This window comes from Podarcis muralis, chromosome 3, assembly GCF_964188315.1.
Source record: "Podarcis muralis chromosome 3, rPodMur119.hap1.1, whole genome shotgun sequence".
Lineage (NCBI taxonomy): Eukaryota > Metazoa > Chordata > Lepidosauria > Squamata > Lacertidae > Podarcis > Podarcis muralis.
Window position 1 is genome coordinate 108,759,380 of NC_135657.1, and position 26,153 is coordinate 108,785,532.

Sequence of the window (26,153 nt, forward strand, 5' to 3'; positions counted from 1 at the left end):
GGGAGGGCAAGATCTCCACCACCACCCCTGCCAGGGCCTGGATATCTCCTTAGATATCGCCTTTTAGGACATGCAATGGCTGTACACAGACTCCTGCTGGCTACCAGCAAGAGAATTCTTCCTGTGGGATGTAATCCTTTGGTACAGCCAAATCAACATTCCTTGTTTCCCTAAAGCGGGCACAGGCAGGGGGATGTTACTCCAGTCAGTGTAACTTCCTGTTCCACTGGTCTGGAACATCCTCCCCCTACATGTGAGCTGGGAGATGGGCGTAGGTAAAGGTAAAGGACCCCTGGATGGTTAAGGCAACTATGGGGTTGCGGCACACTTTCAGGTTGAGGAAGCCGGCGTTTGTCCACAGGCAGCTTTCCAGGTCATGTGGTGTCAGGGAACTGCCATCGGAAGGACAGGAGGTGCAAAGGCTCCCTCAGGTTGAAAGAGACGGAGCAGCTGAAGAGGGAACCAGTAGGGGGCGAGCAGGAACTTCCAGGGAAAGTGAGTCGGAGGGGTGGCTCAGAGACGTTTCCAGCGAAAACAGTGGAGAGGTCTCAGGACCTCCTATAGGGACACCCACGCCTCGCCGGAAACTGTCACGCAGAGAGTCCAGAAGACGTGTTTCCGTGAAAGAGCTTTTATGTTGGAAACGTTTCCGAAAGCAACCACTTTCGGATTCTACTAGCGATTGACGCAGCCATGCCGGAGGGGCTCCGTCACAGGCAGAGGTTTGAAAACCTGATCAAACTCTGAGGGACTTGCATTTTACGCACAAGCAGCTCATCATCCCACCACAGCAATCCGAAAGTCACTGAAAGCCAGCTTGTGCAAGCAGCGGCATCATGAGCGACCCAGCCGGAACCGGAGGAGCAGGAGCAGCTGGAGGAGGTCCAAGCCTGGAAGAAAGGTACAGGGCGTTGGAGATCCAGCTGGCCATGCAAACGGCGAGGCTTGAGGAGAGGAGGGCTCAGGATGCAGAAAAGGGAAAGGAGAAAACCACCTCGATAGCCAGAAAGGTGCCAGGATTGGTGCAGAAATTCGGGGGAGATCCCAGAAACTATCATGCCTTTAGAACTGAGATGCAATACGCTCTCAACCTGCAGTATGATGACTTCCCCGACGAGGAATCGCGAGTGGCTTTTGTAATTGGCCATCTCGAAGGGGGGGCGAAGGATTGGGTTCGACCCCTGATGGCAGTGAATAATGAGATACTAAAGGACACGAGGAAGTTTTTTCGTGCCATGGACCTGATGTTTTCCAGTGACATTGAGCAGGGGGTGGTACGAAGGCAGTTAATGGCTTGCAAACAGGGGAGCCGATCTGTTCGTGAGTACTGGACTGAGTTTACTATGCTGATTCATAAATTGGGGTGGGACCTATCGGCGGAACCCATCCAAATGCTTTTTGAAGAGGGGCTTTCTTCGGCCGTTAAAGATGAACTTTCCCGGGGGCCAAGGGCGGAGTCTATGGACCAGCTGACCAAATCCGCGCTGGCCATAGGAGCGCGCCAGGAAGCGAGAGCTTTGGAAAGGCGGGAAGGGAAAGGAGAACGTTGGAGGGAACTGCGCATTCCGGACATTCCAGAGCCACCTTTCCCGCCGGCAGAGCCGATGGAAGTTGGAACAGCGCGGGCGCGCGCAGTTTCAAATCCCAGTGAAGGGCGGAAGAAGGAGGGAAAGAGCGCCAAGAAATGTTATCTCTGCCAACAGCCAGGGCACTTTGCCAGAGTCTGCCCACAAAGAAAGGAATGGCAAGGGATGGCAGGAGCTGTGGGGGAAAGGGAGGAGGAAAACAAGGAGCAAGTAAAAGCCAACGCCTGGCTGCCACCGTCGGGGCACAGCAGCCAGGCCAAAGAGCAGTGAAAGTGCCCACGCCAGAACCACCCAGACCTGCTTTAGTGATAGAAGTGTCACTAGAGCTGCCAAATGGACACCCCCTACAGGTCAAGGCGCTTTTGGATTCAGGCAGCTCCTGTAATTTTATGAGTAAGGAGTTTGCAGCTGAGCACCAGATACAGACCATCCCTTTAAGTAATCCCTTGCAGGTGACCACGATTGATGGCAGAGAGCTGTTGGGAGGAGAAGTTAGCCAACAGACTGTCCCGATGATAATGAGGGTGGCAAGGCACACCGAACGGATAGCGTTTAATGTGGCCACCTTGGGAGGAGCTCCCATCATCTTGGGGATGAGCTGGCTGGCGCTACACGATCCGCTAGTGGGCTGGCATCAGAGGGTGGTCTCCTTTGGGTCAGCGCATTGCCTAGAACACTGCAAGCAGGGGAAGGTTCAGGGCGGAGACAAAGTCACCCTAGCCGGGATGGAAGTAATGGGCAGAGGGAAGGTGCCCCCGCAATACGCAGATCTGAGCAACGTATTCAGCGAAAGGGAAGCAGACAAACTGCCGCCGCATAGACCCTTTGACTGTCAAATCAACCTACTCCCTGGGGCCCAACTCCCAGTGGGCAAGCTGTACGCCATGTCCGACAGGGAGATGCAGGAGCTGAGGGAGTTCATTGACAAAAACCTGAAGCGAGGTTTCATCAGAGAGTCCCGAGCGGTGGGGGGCAGCCCAGTGTTTTTTGTGGACAAAAAAAACACAGATAAGCCGAGACTTGTGTGTGACTTCAGGGCCTTGAATGCAGTGTCGGAACCCCTGGCTTTCCCTATGCCCCGAATTGATGACATTTTGACCAGGGTAAGGAAGGGAAAGATTTTTACAAAGCTGGACCTGCGGGGGGCGTACAATCTGATACGCATAAGGAAGGGAGATGAATGGAAGACCACCATGTTCACCCCTTTGGGAGCCTTTGAATACCTCGTTATGCCCTTCGGTCTACAAGGAGGCTCCGCGTGCTTTCAAGCGTTTATTAACCACGTTCTGGGGCCTTTGCTCTACAAGAACTGTGTGGCCTTTTTAGACGACGTGTTGGTGTATTCGGAGGATGAGGAGCAGCATGTGAGGGACGTTCGAGAAGTGTTGGGCAGGCTGCAAGCCAACCAGCTGTGGGTGAAACTGGAGAAGTGCCAGTTTCATACCAAGGAGGTGGAATTCCTGGGGTACCGCTTGTCAGACAAGGGATTGGCCATGGATCCAGGCAAGGTCCAAGCGGTACTGGAATGGAAGACACCGAAGACCAAGAAGGATGTGCAAAGATTCTTGGGGTTTGGGAACTTTTATCGGAAGTTCATCAAGAACTTTGCCCACTTGACGGCGCCCATCACCGACTGCCTCAGCAGCAAGAAGAAATTTGTTTGGACGGCGGAGGCGGAGCGAGCATTTGAAGAACTGAAAAGGGCTTTCGCCTCGGAAGAACAACTTCTGCATGTGGATTTACGAAAACCCATGAGAGTGGAAACCGATGCGTCCGACCGGGCGGTAGGGGCGGTACTTCTTCAACCGGGGAGGAGTATGTCAGAGTGGAGACCGTGTGCCTTCTTCTCGCGGAAGCTGAATAAATCCGAGAGGAACTACACGGTGTATGACAGGGAACTACTTGCCATTCACGAAGCGTTCCGGAGGTGGAGACATTTATTAATTGGGGCACAACAAAAGGTGCAAGTGTGCACCGACCACAAGAATTTAGAGTATTGGAGAACAGCTCGAGTGCTCAACCAACGACAAGTGAGATGGGCACAGGAATTCTCTAAATTCAACTTTGAAATTTGTTATGTGCCAGGTCCAGAAAACGTCAGGGCGGACGCTCTCTCACGCAAACCAGAGTATTGGGAGGGGGAGGGGGCGATTGAAGAGAGACATGTCATCCCTGAGGACCGCTGGGTGTGTGGGGCGGCGCTGGTGGGGCAACGAGAACTGGTAGAGGAAACGGAAAATGATGAATATGCCCAGGATAAGCTCAGAGGACTCAGGGGGGAGGGCGAGAGCCCCGAAGGTTTTGAGGAAAGAAATGGGGCATTGTATTACAAAGGGGCACTGTATATACCCGAAGGTGAATTGAGGGGGAGAGTACTCAAGCAGTTGCACGATAGCCCCACGGCGGGACATTTTGGGCAACACAAGACCATGTGGTTGGTTACCAGGGAATTCTGGTGGCCCAAGGTGAGGGAAGATGTAAGGGAGTATGTAAGAGGGTGTGACCAATGTCAGCGAGCCAAAGGGGAAAGACGGGAGCCGGCAGGGTTATTAGAACCATTACCCACACCAGAACGGCCTTGGGAAGCGGTATCAATAGATTTTATGACGGATCTGCCGAAGTCCAAGGGGAAAACAGCCATCATGGTAGTAGTAGACCTGTTAACAAAGATGTGCCACTTTGTAGCATGCTCACATGCAGTCACAGCGGAAGAAACAGCGAAGTTGTTTGTAGAACACATCTTTAGGTTGCACGGGGCTCCCTTGAGGGTGATCTCGGACCGCGGCAAACAATTTACTTCCAGGTTCTGGAGGAAGCTCATGAGCTTGCTGCACGTGGAAGTCAATTTTTCAACGGCCCGGCACCCTGAAACCAACGGGCAGGCGGAAAGAGCAAATGGCATTCTTCAACAATATCTGAGGTGTTATGTCAATGACAGAGAGAACGATTGGGTCGAAAAGTTGGCGCTGGCAGAATTTGCCTACAATAATGCGGAGAATGTGTCCACAGGGATGAGCCCCTTTTTGGCTAATTACGGGTGTCACCCCAGGGCATTTCCAGGGGAGGGAGGGGAGAGATGGAGCGTTCCAGCGGCTGAACATTTTGTAGAAGAGATGGAAGCGATCCATCATCAGCTCCAGCTCAACTTAGAAAGGGCCAAGGCACAATATAAGAAGCAGGCAGACAAGAACAGAAGGGAAGGTGAAACCATAAGGGTGGGGGATCAAGTGTGGCTGTCAACCCAAGGGTTGCCGTTCAAAGGGGGTTGTAAGAAATTGAGGCCCAGAAGATTGGGACCCTTTGAGGTCATTCAGCAGGTCAACCCGGTGGCTTTCAAACTCCGGTTACCCAACCACATGAAATTGCACCCAGTGTTCCACAGGTCGTTACTGTCACCATACAGGGGGGGACGTGAAGGGGAGCACGTCAGGGGACCAGCCTTGGAAGAGAGGGAACGCAGCAACCATGTAGCGGAAATCCTCGATTCCAGGTGGAAGGGAAATCAGGTAGAGTATTTGGTGGCGTGGGAAGGGGAACCGGAGTCAGAAAACACCTGGGTGACTGCAGGGGAGGTCAATGACGAGGTTTTAACAGAAACGTTCCACCAAAGATTCCCTAGGAAACCACAGCCGGTAGAAAGGTTTAGGAGGGAGTACTTCGGCACCACCGACGAGGAACAGGAAATGGAAGGATTCACGGAGTCGGAGTTGGAAGAGGGAATAGACTCCGAAGACGAGGAGTATCGAGAGACGAGGGACAGTAGCAGGTGGAGGGAAGTGTTCGAAACTTCGGACGATGAGGAAGGTTCTTTCAGGGGTTTTACTTCCTCCCAGCCCGGAGGGGAGGAGACGGGAGGGGGTGAAGGGGGCCCTGGAGGGGAGGTGGATGTCAGGGAACTGCCATCGGAAGGACAGGAGGTGCAAAGGCTCCCTCAGGTTGAAAGAGACGGAGCAGCTGAAGAGGGAACCAGTAGGGGGCGAGCAGGAACTTCCAGGGAAAGTGAGTCGGAGGGGTGGCTCAGAGACGTTTCCAGCGAAAACAGTGGAGAGGTCTCAGGACCTCCTATAGGGACACCCACGCCTCGCCGGAAACTGTCACGCAGAGAGTCCAGAAGACGTGTTTCCGTGAAAGAGCTTTTATGTTGGAAACGTTTCCGAAAGCAACCACTTTCGGATTCTACTAGCGATTGACGCAGCCATGCCGGAGGGGCTCCGTCACAGGCAGAGGTTTGAAAACCTGATCAAACTCTGAGGGACTTGCATTTTACGCACAAGCAGCTCATCATCCCACCACATGTGGCCAGCATGACTAAACCACTTCCGGTGCAACAGAACACTGTGACAGAAACCAGAGCGCATGCAAATGCCGTTTACCTTCCCACCACAGCGGTACCTATTTATCTACTTGCACTTTGACGTGCTTTCGAACTGCTAGGTTGGCAGGAGCTGGGACAGAGCAACGGGAGCTCACCCCGTCACAGGGATTCAAACTACCGACCTTCTGATCAGCAAGCCCAAGAGGCTCAGTGGTTTAGACCACAGCGCCACCCGCATACCTAGATGGGCGTGGCTCTGGTTGACTCCATAAAAGAGCCGAGTCATGCAGCCATTTTCTCAGTCTTGATTTCCTTGCTTCACTTGCTTACTTGTTTTGCTGTTATTTTGCTGCCATGCTGCTCTCCTGCAGCCATTTTGTCATCTTAATGTAATTTTGCTGTCTGCTGACTCTCGGCCAGCAGCACATGAGTTTAGTCTCCGTTTGAGATGAACTCACTCTTTATGTAACTACTATGTAAAGCCTGCCTTTCAGGGATCAAATTGTGAACTGAAATGTGAGTCAACTTTTTGTTACTTTAGTCAGAAAGACTCTTGTGTCTTTATTCTTTTAAGAGGGATTTAAGGGGACACCAGGAAATAATCTTAACTAAGAGATTCAAAGAAATCTGCAAACTAGCTTCCAGCTATATTGAAGAAGAAGAAGAAGAGGAAGAAGAAGAAGAAGAAGAGGAAGAAGAAGAGGAGGAGGAGGAGGAGGAGGAGGAGGAGGAGTTTGGATTTGATATCCCGCTTTATCACTACCCAAAGTAGTCTCAAAGAGACTAACAATCTCCTTTCCCTTCCTCCCCCACAACAAACACTCTGTGAGGTGAGTGAGGCTGATAGACTTCAGAGAAGTGTGACTAGCCCAAGGTCACCCAGCAGCTGCATGTGGAGGAGCAGAGACGCAAACCCGGTTCACCAGATTATGAGTCTACTGCTCTTAACCACTACACCACACTACACCACCATATTGGTGTGAGTGAAGGAAGCATAATACCTATCTAAGATATCCTTTCCTACTATCCATAACATTCCTACACTTCCATGCTTTTCCTGTCTGCTGGACATATTTCTAATGAAAGGGAGTCACTGAAGAGTCAGCTGTCACCATTTAGGAATGAGAAAACAAGAGAGAGAGAGAGAGAGAGAGAGAGAGAGAGAGAGAGAGAGAGAGATTTTAGGAGAGCTGTAGTCACTCCCAAAACTAAATTTAAATAATATTAATTTTAAAAACCCTAAAAGTCAAGTAAAATTGAAAAGTTACCTTCTGCAAACCCCTGTCCACACATACAAAACCTAGGATCTACTGAGCCAAACACCAGCTTCCCAGGTGTTTGGGCAGTATCAGGTATGTAGCAAAACTTACAAGATATATCTAATTATTGCTGGGCCACCTTCCATTGCTGATGGGCTGGTTTGTTGGCTTGACAAGTACCAAATCACACAGGCCTGATTGACAGAAATCAGATGGAATTTGTACAACAGACACAAAATTCCCTTACGTTACAGAAATTGCCAGAAGCATCCTTCAGCAACTAAACTGCTCCGTCATTCTGTAACACAGAATTATTCTGAACCTTATGTAGACACCTCGAGTCTCATTTGGCGACAAGCATGCAAAATCCAGCTACATTCTTTGGACTGATGAATCCTTCCCCCCTGCCATCTCTTCTTTTAAATCCCCAGTACGCAGACTTCGTTCCTGCTAGGCACATCAAATTCAGTAAACATCTAAAATACTAATGAGATGCCGTTCTATTCTGGCATGTTTTATATTTATATACATATAAATGAAAACCTACTCAAACACACACTGGTCCAAGGTCTGCACGTCACATTAAACCATAGCATTAAAAAACCCCAACTATAGTTGAATTTGAATGGGTATCAATTCCTGCTCAAAAGTTTCCCATGGTGCACCTCCTGTTGTTGTTATGCCACAAATGAAACAAGCCAGAGTCTGGCTCGCGGTGTGATCTTGGGCTTGTAATATGTTTCACACCAGCCTCCAAGAAAATCGCAAGCAAAAAGCCAAGAACAAACCTCGATTACTGTTCATTGTTTGGAGAGCCAGGGTTCAGTCAACAGGACAAGCCAGTCTCTGGTTTGTTTCATCTGCAGCATGATGGCAGTAAGAGTGGAGGAGGAACACTGCAAGAACTTTTAAGCAGCATGCACTGGCATAGTACTCATGCTCATTGAACCATAGTTTGTTTCAAACCACAGTTTAGTGTGACATGAGAACTAGGCTACTACCTACAAAACCTTCACTGCCTCGGGCTGTCAAATCCCACTGAGTGGCAAAATCTAATTCTTAACCAGGGTTGAAATGCACAATGGTGAATTGTGTGTGAAGCACAATCTGTAAGAAGCCAAACTTGAAGAGCTGGGCACATACACATTTCTTGATTACTTAAAAAAATTAAAAATTAAAAATGCAGGTTTAGGGGAGCCAATCTGGACCGTGACCTGGGAAGGGGGCTTAAACCTTTCCCCCCCTGCCACAATTCTGATCCAGAATGTGGAACTCAAATAGGAGCTCCCCGCTGCAGTGCAAACAACAAGTGAAGTCTGATCTGGATCAGGGTTCCCTGCCTGCCTGCCTACACACACACAGGGGAGTCAATCTGGGAGGGGAGGCAGAGCTGCACATCCACAATTTGCTTTTAAAAAGCAGCTGATGCCTCATCCAATAAGGTAGAAAGCTAGCTACAGGAGATTTGGGGGAAGTTGCCCCTGAAGATACTGCTGAACTACATCTCCCATCAACCCTAGTCAGCAAAGACAGTAGTTATGACTGAAGGGAGCTGTAGTCCAACAGCTGGAGAACCAAAGGTTCTCCCCTCCCTGTGCTTCAGCTGCAAAACATACAGAAATAGGGCAGCTTTGTATTCTGTGTATTCAGAGACAGAGGAGCAAGGAAAGCAGAGAATGTTGGTTTCAACCTTTCCTAACAGCCCTCAATTATATTCCGGAAATGTGGGAGATTACAAGGGGTCAAAAAAATAATAAAATGGATGTACCGTGCCATATTAGAAGCAAAAAAAAACTTGCTTTGATGAATTGGAAGAGCCGCAAAAAGATTCCATTGAGCACATGGATTGATAATATGGACAGACTAGCTACATACGAATGAATTGCATGTTGACGCAAATTAAGAATGGGTAAATATGAAGAAATCTGGAAGGAATATTTAAGTGATAAGACAGACAGTGGTGGGGGAGGAGAGGTGGGGAAATATTGTTAAAAAGGTGTAGTTATAAGTATTTCAGTACTCAAATCTGAATTGTCAAATTGTGTTATTAGTGTTATTATGGTTTTTGTTGTGCCTTTTGTGGTTGTTGTTTGTATTGAAAAAAATGATTAAATAAATTAAAAATAAAAGACAGTAGTTACTACAGAAATAGGGCAGCTTTGTATTCTGTGTATTCAGAGACAGCTTGGTTTCAACCGTTCCTAACAGCCCCCAATTAAACCTCTGAGAAAGAAGCCCATTTTTATTTCCACTTCCATGTACCAGGAGGTTCCACCATTTCTCAGTACACTGCAAGTTTTCAGTTAGATTACGTGAGAGGATACCTACCTTTTCAATCAAGTTCACATCTTAGAAGCTCTCGCTGTGAAGAACAGCTCTTTTGTCTATGAAAAAGAAAGGAAAAAAACAAGAAGCGGTGAAAAATGTGGCGCGGCAAAGTTCACAGCACTCTAAATTAAATTGCATTTCCACAATTGATATTTACGGCGCTGTTCAAAACACACAACTTGGGCATCTCCCCATTAATGACATCAAGTGATAGCCAAGGGCGCAATCCAAGGTTTAATTGCTGATTGCAACAGGAGTTAAGCATGCACTTAAACCTAATGAAATAAATGAGACGAGGGCAGGCTGTTGTCCCAAGATTTTAGGGCATCCTTAAAACGTAATTTGATCTGAAGTCCGCCAACATTTCACATTGCTCCATGCAGGTCCAACAGCCTGAAAAGAGATGTTGAGAGTGTGCATGTTCAGTCCTTTGCTATAACAATAGCAGGGGATGAAGAGAAAGCAGGACCAGAATTTTAGTCCACAAGGAAGGGATTAACCTTTTCCCCAACACGGCAGTCCCACTGAAAATCCTCAGTCACTATCGCCACCCCTGAAATTGCTATTTTTTTCCAGGACGCCTCTGCAGGAAGCAATGGGAACTTTCCTGCTAGGACTGGCAGTAGATTGGGTGATTGCAGTGTGGACAAAGCATCCCTCTTCCTCACAATCTAGGTCTTGCTTGCTTTTTCGGTGGGGAGGCGCAAAAACATGACTGCTTTTCTTAAAGGAGAAAAGCTGCAGATACATTAACATGTATCCACACATATGACGTCACCTTCTGCTTCAGCTCCAAGTTAATGTCTGTGAGCCTTTTACCTGTCCATTTCTCTGCCCAGCTCCTCACATCTCAATTATGTTTGTTTTGACCGCAATCTCCCATGCAACTTGCTAGTATTCAGCACCATTAATGAAGAAGAAGAGTTTGGATTCGATATCCCACTTTATCACTAACCGAAGGAGTCTCAAAGAGGCTAACATTCTCCTTTCCCTTCCTCCCCCACAACAAACACTCTGTGAGTTGAGTGGGGCTGAGAGACTTCAGAGAAGTGTGACTAGCCCAAGGTCACCCAGCAGCTGCATGTGGAGGAGCGGGGAAGCGAACCCGGTTCACCAGATTACGAGTCCACCGCTCTTAACCACTACACCACGCTGGCTAGATAAGCATCTGGGCTGCAGCCCGGGAGACCAGGGTTCAAATTCACACCCAGCAATGAAGGACCTTGGGCCAGTCACAGTCTCTCAGCCTAACCTGCCTCACTGGGCTGTTGTGAGAATAAAATGGGCAGGATGGCGTATTGTGTTACATGCCTTGAGCTCCTTGGGGGAAAGGCGGACTGTAAATGTAAAAATAAAATAAAAAGCACATGAATTCAAACTGTACCCCAGTTTCATTTTCACGGAGTGTTCCAAAGCCAGCTTCATCCAAGTTAGGTACTCCCAAACTTAGTTGAGTAGCACGTGCCCAAAGCAATAATTGGAGTGCATCCTTTGCTGTCCAAAAAATAATACTGTAATAGCAACAGAAAGCTGGGGCTGAGTCAAATTACATCCTGGAGCTTTGCAGCCCCTTTCAGAGCCTGCCAGACAGGATGAACAGGCTCCTTTCAGAGATGCAACAAGAATACCCACCTCCCTCTGTCCCTGTGCTGCACTGCAGCCTTGCAGCGCAGGGCTGGAAGCAAGACGAGTGCACTTTGCCTGAGAGCAAGGCTCTCTCTCCTGCGCTGAAGTCTTGCAGCGTGACACTGAAAGAGAGCAAGCATCACCCTGTTGCCTTGGCAACAGGGAGATGTGAGCTTTAAGCACTCTTCCACAGCTCCTCGCCCAGAGCCAGAAGCTTCTCCGAGACAAGATAAAATGGCACGGAGGTCCACGGCAGTGTGCACAACCACAGAAGAGGCAAAATGAAACTGCAGGATGGCGGGCCACATTTCGCACTCCACGATTCCCCCCTTTCCCCACTATCATGTGTGGCAAATGCTTCAGCTCCACCTTCCATAAAATCAGCAGGAAATAGCTAGCAATGAAGCAGAAGGGCAGAACGAGCTCACAGGCTCTGGGCAAGAGCCAGTGCTCAGCATGGAGAAGGTCCCAAGTTCTCTTTTTTCATTTATATAATTTTTATTAATTATTCTGTTTTACAATTTAAAATACGCATTTAAACATCCTTGAAATATCAATGACTTCCCTTCTTCTCTTTCCATGGTTCATTTTACAATACCATAGTAAAGTTAAAGGGACCCCTGACCATTAGGTCCAGTCGTGGCCGACTCTGGGGTTGCGGCGCTCATGTCGCTTTATTGGCCGAGGAAGCCAGCATACAGCTTTTGGGTCATGTGGCCAGCATGACTAAGCTGCTTATGGCGAACCAGAGCAGCGCACGGAAACACCGTTTACCTTCCTGCTGGAGCGGTACCTATTTATCTACTTGCACTTTGATGGGCTTTCGAACTGCTAGGTTGGCAGGAGCTGGGACCAAGCAATGGGAGCTCACCCCATCGCGAGGATTTGAACTGCCGACCTTCTGATCGGCAAGTCCTAGGCTCTGTGGTTTAACCCACAGTGCCATCCGCGTCCCAGTACAATACCATAAATCCCTGCATATTTTACAAAAACTAAACCATTCAGTATTCCATTGCTACATCCATCAAAACTTATTTACGCTGTTGAATTCATCTTAATGCTGCCAACGTTTTCAAGTGTACATAATTTTCCCCCATGGTCCCAAGGTTCAATACCCAGCTCAATCTTCAGACAGAGCTGAGAATGTCCCCCATATTAAACCCCAGAAAGCCACTTGACCTTTCAGTCAAGACAATAATGAGTTAAATGGGCCCATGGTCTAACATGACATAATACAGCCTCCTGTGTCACTGTGGGCCACTGCAGCCTTCCCCAACCTCCAAATAGCGTTAGGCAAGAACTCTCTTGACTTTTATGGTTATATGTGCTGGAGCTGATGGGAAATGGAGTCCCAACAACATCTAGAGGGCACCATTTTGAGGAAGTCTAAAGAAACACCAAATCCCATGGAGAGGATTGTCAGGAGGGTCAGGAGGTTCATATCTCCCACAACAATGAATCATTTTATTTTTTAAATATATATATATATAAATTTTATTAGTATTTTTCCAAACAACAACACAAAAGATATCGAAAAATAACAATACACAAAAACTAACATTCAAGAAACAAAAAATCCATATCTTACAAATTAATAAACACTAAACAAACAAACAAACATTGACTTCCACCAATCCCTAAGCACCTCCTTTATCTCTCATTGTGTCTTCCTGTTTTCCTTATCATCTCTATCCTAACATCTAAATATAAATCACTCTTTCTTGTCCTTTCACTTCACAAGGTTATTCCAGACTCAGCCAGATTTCTGCCCTAGAACCTTGACTTTTAAGGTATTCATTTAGGCACTCCCATTCTTTTTTTAGTTCACTTTTTGGTTTTTTTTCTTATTATGTCTGCCAATTTGGGTAATTCTAAGTATTCTGAACTAGGGATGCGGGTGGCGCTGTGGGTAAAACCTCAGTGCCTAGGACTTGCCGATCGCATGGTCGGTGGTTCGAATCCCCGCGGTGGGGTGCGCTCCCGTCGTTCGGTCCCAGCGCCTGCCAACCTAGCAGTTCGAAAGCACCCCCGGGTGCAAGTAGATAAATAGGGACCGCTTACCAGCGGGAAGGTAAACGGCGTTCCGTGTGCTGCGCTGGCTTGCCAGATGCAGCTTGTCACGCTGGCCACGTGACCCGGAAGTGTCTGCGGACAGCGCTGGCTCCCGGCCTATAGAGTGAGATGGGCGCACAACCCTAGAGTCTGGCAAGACTGGCCTGTACGGGCAGGGGTACCTTTACCTTTTTTAAGTATTCTGAAAGCTTACATAACCACTCTCCCCTAGTGGGTAACTGATTCCCTTTCCAATACTTAGTCACCAGGAATCTTGCTGCAGACGTTGCGTATAATAAAATTTTAGTTTTGTCTTTTGGAATATCATCATTTAAAATTCCTAAAAGGAATGCCTCTGGCCTTTTACTGTATAATATACTTAGTATTTTCTTTATTTCTTCCTGGATCCATGAACAATGAATCATTGTATTGTAGCCTGGGAAGGGATGCCGGCGATCATCTAGTCCAGCCCCCTGCAATGCAGGAATCTCAACTACAGCATCCATGGCCATCCAGCCTCTGTTTAAAAACCTCCAAGGAAGACTTATACAGTACAAGTACGAATCAGATAAGTGCTAGAGTTCTAATGAAGTTGAGGGTACGTTTTATCATATGTGGTGGACTTGTACAAGGGTAAAAGAGTATTTGGAAATGATATATAATGAATTGGAAAAAAATGTTTAAAAGTACCTTTCCAAAAAAACCCAAAACAGAGTCATTTTCGTTGGGGATGATTCAGATGGAAATTCCCAGATGTCAAAAAAGGTTATTTATCTATGCCACTACTGCAGCCCGTGTTTTTCTAGACCAAAAATGGAAAACGAGCGAGGTCCCAACCAAAGAAGAATGGCAACTTAAACCGATGGAATACGCGCAGCTTGCAGATTTAACATATAGAATAAGAGAACAAGAAGAATGTACGTTTAAAGAAGACTGGAAAGTATTTATTGAATATATAGGTGAAAATTATGTACTTTAAAAAACGCTGGTAGCATTAAGATAAATTCAACAGTGTAAATAAGTTTTAATGGATGTAACTATGGGATACTGAATGGTTTAATGCATGTAAAATATGCAGGGATGTATGTTGTGCAAAATGAACACGGAAAAAGAAGAAGGGAAGTCATTGATTTAAGGTTGTTTAAATGAATATTTTGAAATGTAAATTAGAAGGAACGTCTCCACCCCCATCGTTCTGCCCAGACACTGAGGTCCAGCTCCGAGGGCCTTCTGGCGGGTCCCTCACTGTGAGAAGTGAGCTTACAGGGAACCAGGCAGAGGGCCTTCTCGGTAGTGGCGCCGGCCCTGTGGAACGCCCTCCCACCAGATGTCAAGGAAATAAACTATCTGACTTTTAGAAGACATCTGAAGGCAGCCCTGTTTAAGGAAGTTTTTAATGTTTGAAGTTTTATTGTGTTTATAATATCCTGTTGGAAGCTGTCCAGAGTGGCTGGGGAGGCCCAGCCAGATGGGTGGGGTATAAGTAATAAATTGTTGTTGTTGTTGCTGCTGCTGCTGCTGCTGCTGCTGCTGTTGTTGTTATAAATGTATTTATGTCCCTATTTTCATTAGAAAAATGTTGGAGGGTGTGATGTCCTTATAGACCAAAACTTCCTCTCACAACCATTTCTGATTCTATAATAAAGTTGTTTTCACAGCGTGGACACATTTTTTAATGCATTGTTCTCATTTGTAAAGGAAAAGGAGAGAGAGAGAGAGGGGGGGGGGGTAAGCACAGTCACCAAAGCACATCGTCTCCATGGTTTGGCAGCAACAGAACACCAGGACTGGCTCCTCTTGTCAAGTTTCTATGACAAAGCATGATTATGCAATTGACAAATGATAATAGTTCCAATGTGCAGTTCAATATTCGCTTAATTTAAAGCTCTGCAGAGAACAGGCAATCACAAACATGGCCAGAGGGAGATACAGATTTGGGGGGAATGTGAATGAAAGTGAAATGACTTCTCTTATCATCTAGTTAATGAAGTCTGACAGTGACCAGGTCCTTGCAAACACAGCCATGAAACATAACTGAATTATGTCCCTGGCTGCAGGAAGACTCCTGCCCCCATTACTTATGGAGGGAGATGCAACAGGCAAGGGGGCAGACATCCCTGTCACACAGTTTGCCTATTCTAGCTGACATGACCTGGCGGGAGTTGCCTGTTTTGTACACCCTCGGTACTTATATTTATACACAGCACCATAACAGTGTGCAAGGGAGGATGCCAAAGATGACAGTCTGCAAATACTATTTGTCCAGAAGGTAAAATAAGATTGCTTTAAAAACAACAACAGCAACAACAACAACAACTGCAAACGATTTAGAAATCACCTTCAATGGTTAAGAGCCAACCCTGCATAGAACTGAATTTCAGGCAAATAAAAATGGCATTTTCAAACAGATATTTGAGGTTTTCCAGCCTTGCTGTCTGTGAGCAGACACAGCTTCCATAAACACACTGCTAGAAGCAAATAAACCATAAACACGCTGCAAAAGGAGAGAAAATTACAGCCACCATCTACGAACAACATGTTACCAAAGTACACTCAACAGAGATAGGTGGGGTTATTTCACAACATTCGAGCTGAAACGCACTTATTTTCCCCTGGAATGGTGCACTTTTCATTAGCAAAGATCAAATGGAGCTGGCACTGTTCCGCCAAATGTTTTGGTCCTTCGTAGACAAGGATCACACACCACCCATTATAACCACAACTATCATAAGATGCCCCACGAGTCAGATCTTATCTTCCCACTAAAGCAAACTTCACTAATCGTTCAACTAAAATAAACCACATGACGATTGTCGGTTTTTAGATTGTCACATCTTTTCTACACCCCAGTTCCCACCTGCTCCCAGTCACTGCATGATTCCAGTTACATTCTGCTTAGAGGTTATCAACATTTGGGATTTCATCCTGCCCAAGGGGTCAAGCAGGAAAAACAGGTGTGTAAATTGTTTGCAAAATCTTCTGCTGCCATATATTGCCCAGGGTGTATGGAATCGGCACTTTTTCCCAACACAGCTGCTTCCCCACCGAACCCCTAAATGGACTTTTTGCAGTAAAGTAAATTGTGCAAGAAGATCAAACCTATCCATTCTTAAGGAAATCAGCCCTGAGTGCTCACTGGAAGGACAGATCCTGAAGCTGAGGCTCCAATACTTTGGCCACATCATGAGAAGAGAAGACTCCCTGGAAAAGACCCTGATGTTGGGAAAGATGGAGGGCACAAGGAGAAGGGGACGACAGAGGACGAGATGGTTGGACAGTGTTCTCGAAGCTACCAGCATGAGTTTGACCAAACTGCGGGAGGCAGTGAAAGACAGGAGTGCCTGGCGTGCTCTGGTCCATGGGGTTACGAAGAGTAGGACATGACTAAACGACTAAACAACAACAAACTGCCAGGAGAATGTACCTGAAAGTAGGGATATTGTCTAACCTCCCTCCGATCAAATCTGAATGAATGCCCATTGAACAGCCAACCTTCCTACAAGCTTTGTGCAAAGACTTTGGGAAGAATGTTCAATGAGCAGGTCATCTGGAAACGACCTGGGATTCCACCTTTTTTGTTTGTTCGATCGTCTCACTTTAAAGCTGCTGGGTTCAATTTTCACTGCTGGACTTGACGGGCCTTCCGCCTGGTCCAGCAGGGCTGTTAACATTTGTATGATGTGTAAGCCAGCCCTGCATTTACATTACAATCTCAGGCAGGAAGAGATATAGATGTCTACAGGCTGTATGAAACGCTTCCTTTCCTCTCTCGTCAACAACCAAGATGCTTCCTTCATTTGCACCATCAGGCTTCTAAATCTCATCCGACAAGCTTGCAGCTTTTGCAAGCACTTTAGAAAGAGGTGCCCAGTATCACATCGTCAGCAGCCGAGACCTATGTGGTACGTGAAGGAGACGGAGGTGACACCTCAGGTTTCAATTCTTTCCCATTCCTCCATCCTTTCCAAGCTGCTCCAGACAATTAGTGTAAATAAAGATAACAATAATTAAAACTTGCTGGTCTTCGGGGGAAAGAGATGAGGGAACAAGCTTCCTTCCATTTCCTGTTGCATTCCAACTAATTGTTAATTACTTTCTTAAATACTTTTGTGGGCACAAAGTAATGTATTTTTCATCTTTCATTTATTTTCTAGTCCACAGCTCTTCAAGGATATTGAAGAGTTATTTGTGCTCCTATGAGGAGGAGGAGGGGCCGGTTGTGTGTGTTTTGAATGGTTTGTCTTTTTATAAAAAGCAAAACAAAACACAACAACCCCTAAGCCTCATGCTGTGTCTTTCTCGGCCGCATTTTCCCATACACTTACTTCAAGGTTATAAAAACTTTCATTTCTATCTGCCAAGTTCATGGGAGTAAAGCACGAGATACCGTCTCAAAATTCAAGAGGCCGCCTATCTTGCTTTGGTTACTAATTTGTTTCAACGTTTGGGGAAAAAAAAGTGTATCGGCTGGTGAGAGAAGTCAGAATTAATCCCACACCTGAAGGACTGGATAAAAAAATCCATTTTATTAAATTTTAAAACTATTAAGGAAGGCACAATTGCATTAAATAATTTCCTTAAACTGACATCTGTATGCAACACAAACCTATTTTAATCTATGAAAGGGTTGGGGAAACATTCCGGGCAGGATTCCAAAGCTCAGACCTTATTGGTCTGTTTTGTGGTCTCATCCCTAGTTCATCCCCCCCCCCCCCAAAAAAAAATAATAATAATCAAAAACACAGAGTTTATGCCCCCCTTGTTTTTTTCTAATTTTTATTTCTGTAGTTCGGCAAATTTAGGAGTTCCCCTAAGACTGTGAAAGGGAGAAAGGGGCATTCCAAGCTCTCAAAGAAAATACAGTACAAGCACCTATTTAATTTGTTCTTTTTTTAAAAAAGAAAAAGAAATCAGAGGCTTAATCACAGTTAAGCTTTTCAAGTGCCTAAGATGAACAGGTTCATAGTAGCAATGTGTTGGCGAAAAGAAAACTTAACACATTGTTGCTTTGTTCTTTATTGCTGCACTAAAAAGAAGTTTCAGGAAGTGGATTAAAATTTAAACGTTGTTCAAACAATCACAACAATGCTTCATTTATAAAACCCTGTCATGGTTGCTATGGGTGAAAGACATATTATTTACACACATACACACAGAAAAGTACAAAAATATATGGGGGGTGGGTGGGATTTTCCAGCTGTCTGTCAACTGCTTCTCAAAGCAAACTGGATTAGGGACAATCATCCGATGACCTTCCTATTTGTCTGGCAAGCAAACCGGCTGCACACTCACTAAGAAGAGAGCTACAGATTGCTGTGTAAACCTGACTGGCTTGAACTAGAGGATTTCTCCCCTTTCAAGGAAATGGCCACACTTCAGCGGGAAAGCAGTGGCTGGAGGAAGGTTCAAAAGCATACAATACTCAAATGACTTTCTCTTCTGCCTACTAGTCTAGCACGATTCAAACCTCACAGCAAACCATGGTTGTAGGAAGCTTGCTTATGGCTCAGCATCATGTCTGAGCTGGCAAACCATGGTTTAATATCAGCTAGCTAAGACAATTTGGATGCGGGTGGCACTGTGGGCTAAACCACAGAGCCTAGGACTTGCTGATCAGAAGGTCAGCGGTTCGAATCCCCGCAACGGGATGAGCTCCTGTTGCTTGGTCCCTGCTCCTGCCAACCTAGCAGTCCAAAAGCACGTCAAACTGCAAGTAGATAAATAGGTACCGCTCCGGTGTGAAGGTAAACGGCATTTCCGTGCACTGCTCTGGTTCGCCAGAAGTGGCTTAGTCGTGCTGGCCACATGACCCAGAAGCTGCACGCCGGCTCCTTCGGCCAATAAAGTGAGATAAGTGCCGCAACCCTAGAGCCGGCCACGACTGGACCTAATGGTCAAGTTTCCCTTTCCCTTTACTTTACCTCGGGTTAAGAACTTACAGTAATTCGTTCCAGAGGTCTGTTCTTAACCTGAAACTGTTCTTAACCTGAGGTACCACTTTAGCTAATGGGGCCTCCTGCTGCCACCGCACTGCCGTCGTGCGATTTCTGTTCTCATCCTGAAGCAAAGTTCTTAACCCGAGGTACTATTTCTGGTTTAGCTGAGTCTGTAACCTGAAGCATCTGTAACCCGAGGTACGACTGTACTCCCATCAGCCTTAATTTATTCCTAAGACGCTACCCAGGAAACATTTGCATTTTTTATCTTTACAGCCCCTAATAAACTGAATGAAAACATCATAACTAATTGTAGCCATGTGTTTCATATAAGATAGACTGCAGTTGGTAAAATATGTTAATCCCCAGGGAATGGGGCCTACCATAATGAATTCTTTAGGGTACTGGATTCTCAGGAGACGGGGAAATGTGTGTTGTGAAGGGAGGAGAGAGCCTAGCGTTTGTACTTCCTTGGGGAAAGAAGTAATTTCTCTTCTCGTTCATTTCTGTGAATTAATCAGTTTGAAAGATACTAGCAAACCCCTCAAGAGCCCCGTGAAATAAATGCAGAAAAGACACAACCAGTAGTGGAAGGCTATTGAATTATTGTGCAGCAACAATAACATAAATGTCTTACTTGGGATCATTTAAAAAAACATATGCTTTCTGTCTACATTATCTAATAAGAGATGCCAAAAGTAGACCGGGGTGGGGTGGGGGCAGGGAGCCTGCCAAGTCTAAAGACTGGGGGTTAAAGAAAAAGGCTGTGCTGTCCAGACCAAAGGGGGAAGAGAAGCACCATGAAGAATTTAAAAATGGGGAGAGGAGGCTCCATTGCTCACTGTCGCAAGACTTTTATCTTAGCTCTACGCTTTTTGGAGTGAACGGAACCTTTTTCGAGAGCGCTCAGCAGAGATAATGGACAAACACAGAATAATATTCAATTATACTGTAATTGAGCAGCACACATAAAAAATAGAGGGGGTGGGGTGGGAGAGAATAAAGCAACAAGACAAACTTCCTACATCTGTCTTAGAGGGCCTTTTTACTGACATTCAGATCAGGTGAGAGCGCTGCTGAGCATGTTAGTGTTATATCACAACTGGACGAACCATTTCAGAAAGCTAGTGGAAAAACAGCAGGCTTGAGAAGCCAGGTTACAACACATTTATACTACACATCGTGAAAAGCGCTGTTTGTCAAAATGCATCCCGGCTATTGAACACATCTGTTCTCATTAGCTACCCCCCCCCCAAAAAAAACCCACACCAACCCAAAGAGACACCACTTTGAATTGGTATGCTGTTAACCTCCAGAGAAATGGAAAGTCCTAAAATCTGCCAATCTGCTGTTTCTTGAGTGGAGGATGTCACGAATCAAACCAGTATTTGCAGAAATGTTAGGGAAATAGAGAAAATTAGCTGCCAGGGTCTGTGCTGGAGGGGGTGAGAGAATATAGACTTTCGGGGAAATTGAAATACACGCAGTTTCAAATTATGAAACCTAAATTTTACTTACCGTATTAAGAATTGTATGTAGAACCTAAGCACTTAAGCGGGGGTGCAGGTGGCGCTGTGGGTTAAACCACAGAGCCTAGGACTTGCCGATCAGAAGGTCGGCGGTTCGAATCCCCACAACGGGGTGAGCTCCCGTTGCTCAGTCCCTGCTCTTGCCAACCTAGCACTTCGAAAGCATGTGGAAAGTGGAAGTAGATAAGTAGGTACCGCTCCGGCGGGAAGGTAATCAGCGTTTCCGTGCACTGCTCTGGTTTGCCAGAAGCGGCTTAGTCATGCTGGCCACATGACCCGGAAGCTGTATGCCGGCTCCCTTGGCCAATAAAGCGAGATGAGCGCCGCAACCCCAGAGTGGGTCACGACTGGACCTAATGGTCAGGGGTCCCTTTACCTTTTTAAGCACTTAAGCACAACCTAAGAACCTAAGTTTGGTGTATTTGTGGCATATAGCTTTTGCAGAAACAGTAATGGCCAGTGGTGGCAGATGGAACAGTAAACTTCTGTACCTACAAGGGGCAAATAAAAGTTGAGGATTGAAGCCGTCCTGGCTGGGGCCAATGGCAGTTGACCCAAGATATCTGGGGGAAGGGGGACGACAAGTTTGAGTAAGGCTGGTTTGATGTGCCCGGTGAACCTGGCCTGTTTATGCTTAAAAATAGTGGTCCTCCAAGCCAAATAAAAAGAGCCATGCTTCAGTTCCAGCGTTTTAATTTAATCATGAGTCACAGCTCATTTTTCCCTTTGTTTCCAATGAGGTTTCAATGCAATTGGCTTTTTCTGGATCAGAGCCAAGTATCTAGCCCTCAACATGCAGCAACAGAACAATCAGGTCTGAAATGCAAGATCTTGTAATAAGGTTAACAAGATCACATTAAAAGGTCTCTTCCTTCCCAGGTTTTCCAAGGAGAAAGGAGGAAGGGAAGTTCCTTTTTTAAAATTGCTTTCATGCTTGCCTTCACATTTCAAGTTAGAGTGACTATTCCAGATGTTCCTCAAAAGGCCAAAGTTGCAAAAAGAAAGAAATGCAAGCAAAACAAGAAGTTATAAAAATTAGGCTGCATTTGACACCATTGTTTTCTAAAGAGTGAGTCCCAGTCTCATAAAACATGTTCAGACATAAATTAAATGCAGGCAACTAGATAAATAAGGGACGTGGGTGGCACTGTGGGTTAAACCACAGAGCCTAGGACTTGCCGATCAGAAGGTCGGCGGTTCGAATCTCTGCAATGGGGTGAGCTCCCGTTGCTCGTTCCCTGCTCCTGCCAACCTAGCAGTTCGAAAGCACTTCAAAGTGCAAGTAGATAAATAGGTACCGCTCCAGCGGGAAGGTAAACGGTGTTTCCGTGTGCTGCTCTGGTTCGCCAGAAGCGGCTTAGTCATGCTGGCCACATGGCCCGGAAGCTGTACGCCAGCTCCCTCGGCCAATAAAGCGAGATGAGTGCCGCAACCCCAGAGTTGGCCATGACTGGACCTAGTGGTCAGGGGTCCCTTTACCTTTACCTAGATAAATATTTACACTTTTATCAATTTAGCAGGGGGTTTTTTGCATTATAATTATATGAACACCATTCCCAATTTTGTATTTATTATATTATGAAGTTTCTTTTAAAAACCTGATCAGACATAATGGAAAACCGTAGTTTCACAGTAGCGCAGACAAGTCTTCACAAGCCTCTGTTTCATGTTTTCCTTCATCTCCCCTTGTGAGCACCAGGCACACAGAGGTGTGGCTCATATAGGCTTGTTCCCGCAGCAGAAAATCATGGTTTCCCTTACATATGAACCAGACCATAGGCTAAGTTCTCCTACAAACTATGGAGAAGAACAGGAAACTAGTACCCTTCCTGCTGTCCTTTTGCAGGTGGATTTCTTCACCATGCATAGCTTGAACAGTTCGTACAGATTCCAAGCCAGCAAACAATGACTAGCATTCACCTTCCAAGCCAAAATTGGAAAGCATGGCTTGAAGCAAGTTTCTGTTTCTGGCTTGGAGGGAAAGTGCTAGGCACAGACTGCCAGTGGCAAATGACATAACCAGTGATAAGAAAACAGAAAGAGAAGCTGTGGGTAGAAAGCACAGTGCAGACTTCCTATGCAAAGGATCCCAGGTTCAAGTCCATGGAATCAGAACAGGTGAAATGTTTTTGAGAGATGATATATAACGAGTTGAAAAAAATGTTGAAATATACATTTACAAAGAAACCAGAAGCATTTCTATTGGGAATGGTGGGAAGTGATATAAATAGAAAAGAATGTAAGCTTTTTTTATATGCAGTAACAGCAGCTAGAATACTATTAGCCCAGCAACGGAAGCAAGAAGAATTGCCAACGATTGAAGAATGGAGGATGAAGTTGATGGATTATGCAGAATTAGACAAATTAACAGGAAGGATCCGAAACCGGCGGGACCAGAAATTTACCGAAGACTGGAGTAAATTTACGAACTATATGAATAGTATTTGTGATGATCAGACGACGTTTGCAGGTTTGCTAGAAGTTCTGTGAGGAGTATTGTTGGAAATATTGTAAAAATGGAAAAGGGGAGATGATAAGTTAAGAGAGGTAAAGACAATATAAAATTAAGTAATGCATAAAAAGAGGTTAAGATGGAAGCTCATCGGAGGTGCTGATGGAAGTCCAAAAAAAGTGTATTTGCAATAATTTGTGTGGTACGTTTTATAATTTGTATGTTAAAATTAATAAAAATGTATTTTTAATTTTTTATTTTTTTAAAAAGGCCATGGAATCAGAACAAACAGCAAACGGAGTAGAAGGCATGGCTGGTGAGGAAGACGTATGAACAAGAGCACTTCTCTCTGTTTTGGATCCTGTTTGCTTGCAGTAAGTTAAATGCCTCCAGAGCAGGTGGTACATTTTCAGTTGAAGAAAAACACAAAAGGCAGCCAAAATGAATAGTTGTTGGGGCAAGGTTGTACGGAGAGTACAAAAGTTGGCAAAACAATACTGTACTGCTCTTTTGAAACAAACAAAACTGAACAGAAAGGAATCTTATTTCTGGATGTTGGACAGCCCAAATATTTTCACTGTCGTGTTGAGAGAATCACAAGAACTGCCTCCTCTTCCTCCTCAAGCCTCCCTTCTTTAGAAACAATATCTTTTAACATGCCTACGCCTTGAATTGTGTTTTCAAGGATACTAACAGTGTGTTACAGTGTGGCCTGTATCTGTTCTCACATTTTATGTCCACATCTTGCAAATGTATAAAATATCAGAGTCTGGGAGGATGTGCAGATGAGCAGGGCTTCCTTATAGTGATCAAAAACGGTTTCGTTGCCTGACATCCCTCTAGGTTGCAAAGAAAAATCAGAATCATACCAAATTTATATATCTTACACATGCAACAATTCACACTGCAATCCTATCCTCGCTTACTTGGGATTCAACAGGACTTACTTCTGAGAAGACGTGATTAGGATTGCCATTGCAGCTCGTGGAATAGTTAAGATGTTTTTGTTTTTAAATAAATCAAGGACAGCCCTTGTTAATGCCACTGTATTTTTAATTGCAAGAGTGATCATACAATTAATCTTGCCTACAGAATCACAACTGTTTGAGAGATACACAGTGGAAGGCTGTGCTCAAGGTCATATGCTCTCAGAGTCACAGGTCACAGAAATTGCCCATTGACCCCAACAGCTGTGCAGGATGGATCACATTGAGACTGCAAACCTAAACATACTATGAGTAAGCCTAGGTGAACATACTGTAGTGGAATTCCTTCTTGTAGCCCCTCCAGACATCCTATCAAATGTGTATTCATGATGATTTATGCTCATGATGGTATCAGAAAAGTTACTGTTTGCACCTGTGAAACTTTTGTGGCAGACATACTGCTTCATTTCCAATCAATGGCTGTCCCGTAGCTTCCCGCTTAAATCCTGTAACTTTTTATGCTATAAATGTTTAGGGTTGCAATTAGTGGTCCAGCTCTTGTTGCACCCTACTGCAGAACTGCTCCGCAGAATGCAATAACACGGGGGAAGCATCCCAGAACCAGTGCTATTTTTCTACTAAAAGAGGTACCGGAACTCACCATGAATGCCTCCCTTCTCTTAGATGGGAGTGGTGCTGGGAGATGCGGGTGGCGCTGTGGTCTAAACCACAGAGCCTCTTGGGCTTGCTGATCAGAAGGTTGGCGGTTCAAATCCCCATGACATGGTGAGCTCCCATTGCTCTGTCCCAGCTCCTGCCAGCCTAGCAGTTCGAAAGCATACTAGTGCAAGTAGATAAATAGGTACCACTGCAGGGGAAGGTAAACGGCGTTTCCGTGCACTCTGGCTTCCATCACGGTGTTTCGTTGTGCCAGAAGCAGTTTAGTCATGCTGGCCACATGACCCAGAAAGCTGTCTGTGGACAAACGCCAAGGACCGGCCTGAAAACGAAATGAGCGCCACAGCCCCATAGTCACCTTTGACTGGACTTAAACATCCAGGGGTCCTTTACCTTTTTATTTTCTTTTCTCTTTGAATGGCAACGGCACCCACCTGAGAGGTGAAAAAACTGAGTTCCAGTGAATTCAGGGGGGGGGAGCCCTGCACAGAACTAATAAAGAAGAATAGTGTGTGGACAGTTTAAATGCACAACTGGCATAGGGATGCAGGTGGCGCTGTGGGTTAAACCACAGAGCCTAGGGCTTGCTGATCAGAAGGTCGGCAGTTCGAATCCCCGCGACAGGGTGAGCTCCCATTGCTCTGTCCCTGCTCCTGCCAACCTAGCAGTTCGAAAGCACGTCAAAGTGCAAATAGATAAATAGGTACCGCTTTGGCAGGAAGGTAAACGGCGTTTCCGTGCACTGCTCTGGTTCGCCAGAAGCAGCTTAGTCATGCTGGCCACATGACCCGGAAGCTGTACGCCGGCTCCCTCAGCCAATAAAGCGAGATGAGTGCCGCAACCCCAGAGTTGGCCACGACTGGACCTAATGGTCGGGGTCCCTTTACCGTTACCTTTACCAGTGGCATGTTGCAACAGCCTGGAGGGTCTCTGCAGAAGGCTGCACTACCAGGTTGGAAGCTGCAGAGGCCTCTTGGATAAAACAAAATCCCCACGTTGCAGATTTACTGAAAGGCAGTCAACGACATGCGGGGTGGATCCAAATACTGTCGTCTTATTTTTGCAACCTGATTACACTACACAGCTGCCCTAGAGAAAACTTTTGCTGGATTCAATTTTTGTATGTTTTAGTGTACCTGTTTCACTAAGTACCCTAAACTGGATGATTTAGAAACCCCAGAGGAGTTGGCATCAAGTTTGTCTGCAAGATCAATCCTGGCTGCTGTATCCCAGGAGCCTAGAATGATCACAAACCTTGTATTTTGAAAGCATTCACTAAGGCCTTAATATAATTTTAAAACAGCTCTATTACTGTCTTTTTTTCAGGCTATGAGCCTGCAGAATATTGACTGTAAGTCTGCCCTCTTATTGGGCACGCAGCTTTGTGGGAGGGCCCTGGGCTTCTCTGGTAAGCCTGTCTATCACAGGCCGGATCGCCTTCCTGCCGCAGGAGTTAGGGCGCGTCC

At 45.9% G+C, this 26,153-nt stretch overlaps 1 protein-coding gene across 10 annotated transcripts in view; it reads right to left on the bottom strand.

Annotated features, from left to right (window-relative positions):
- Positions 1-26,153, bottom strand: part of PLCB4 (phospholipase C beta 4) — a 219,958-nt gene that overhangs the window by 187,152 nt on the left and 6,653 nt on the right. For all 10 annotated transcript variants that reach the window (XM_077926467.1, XM_028722213.2, XM_077926463.1 and 7 more), the window contains exon 2: positions 9,489-9,544. The gene's annotated coding sequence lies outside the window, so the exon portion shown is untranslated. The remainder of the gene's footprint in view (positions 1-9,488; positions 9,545-26,153) is intronic.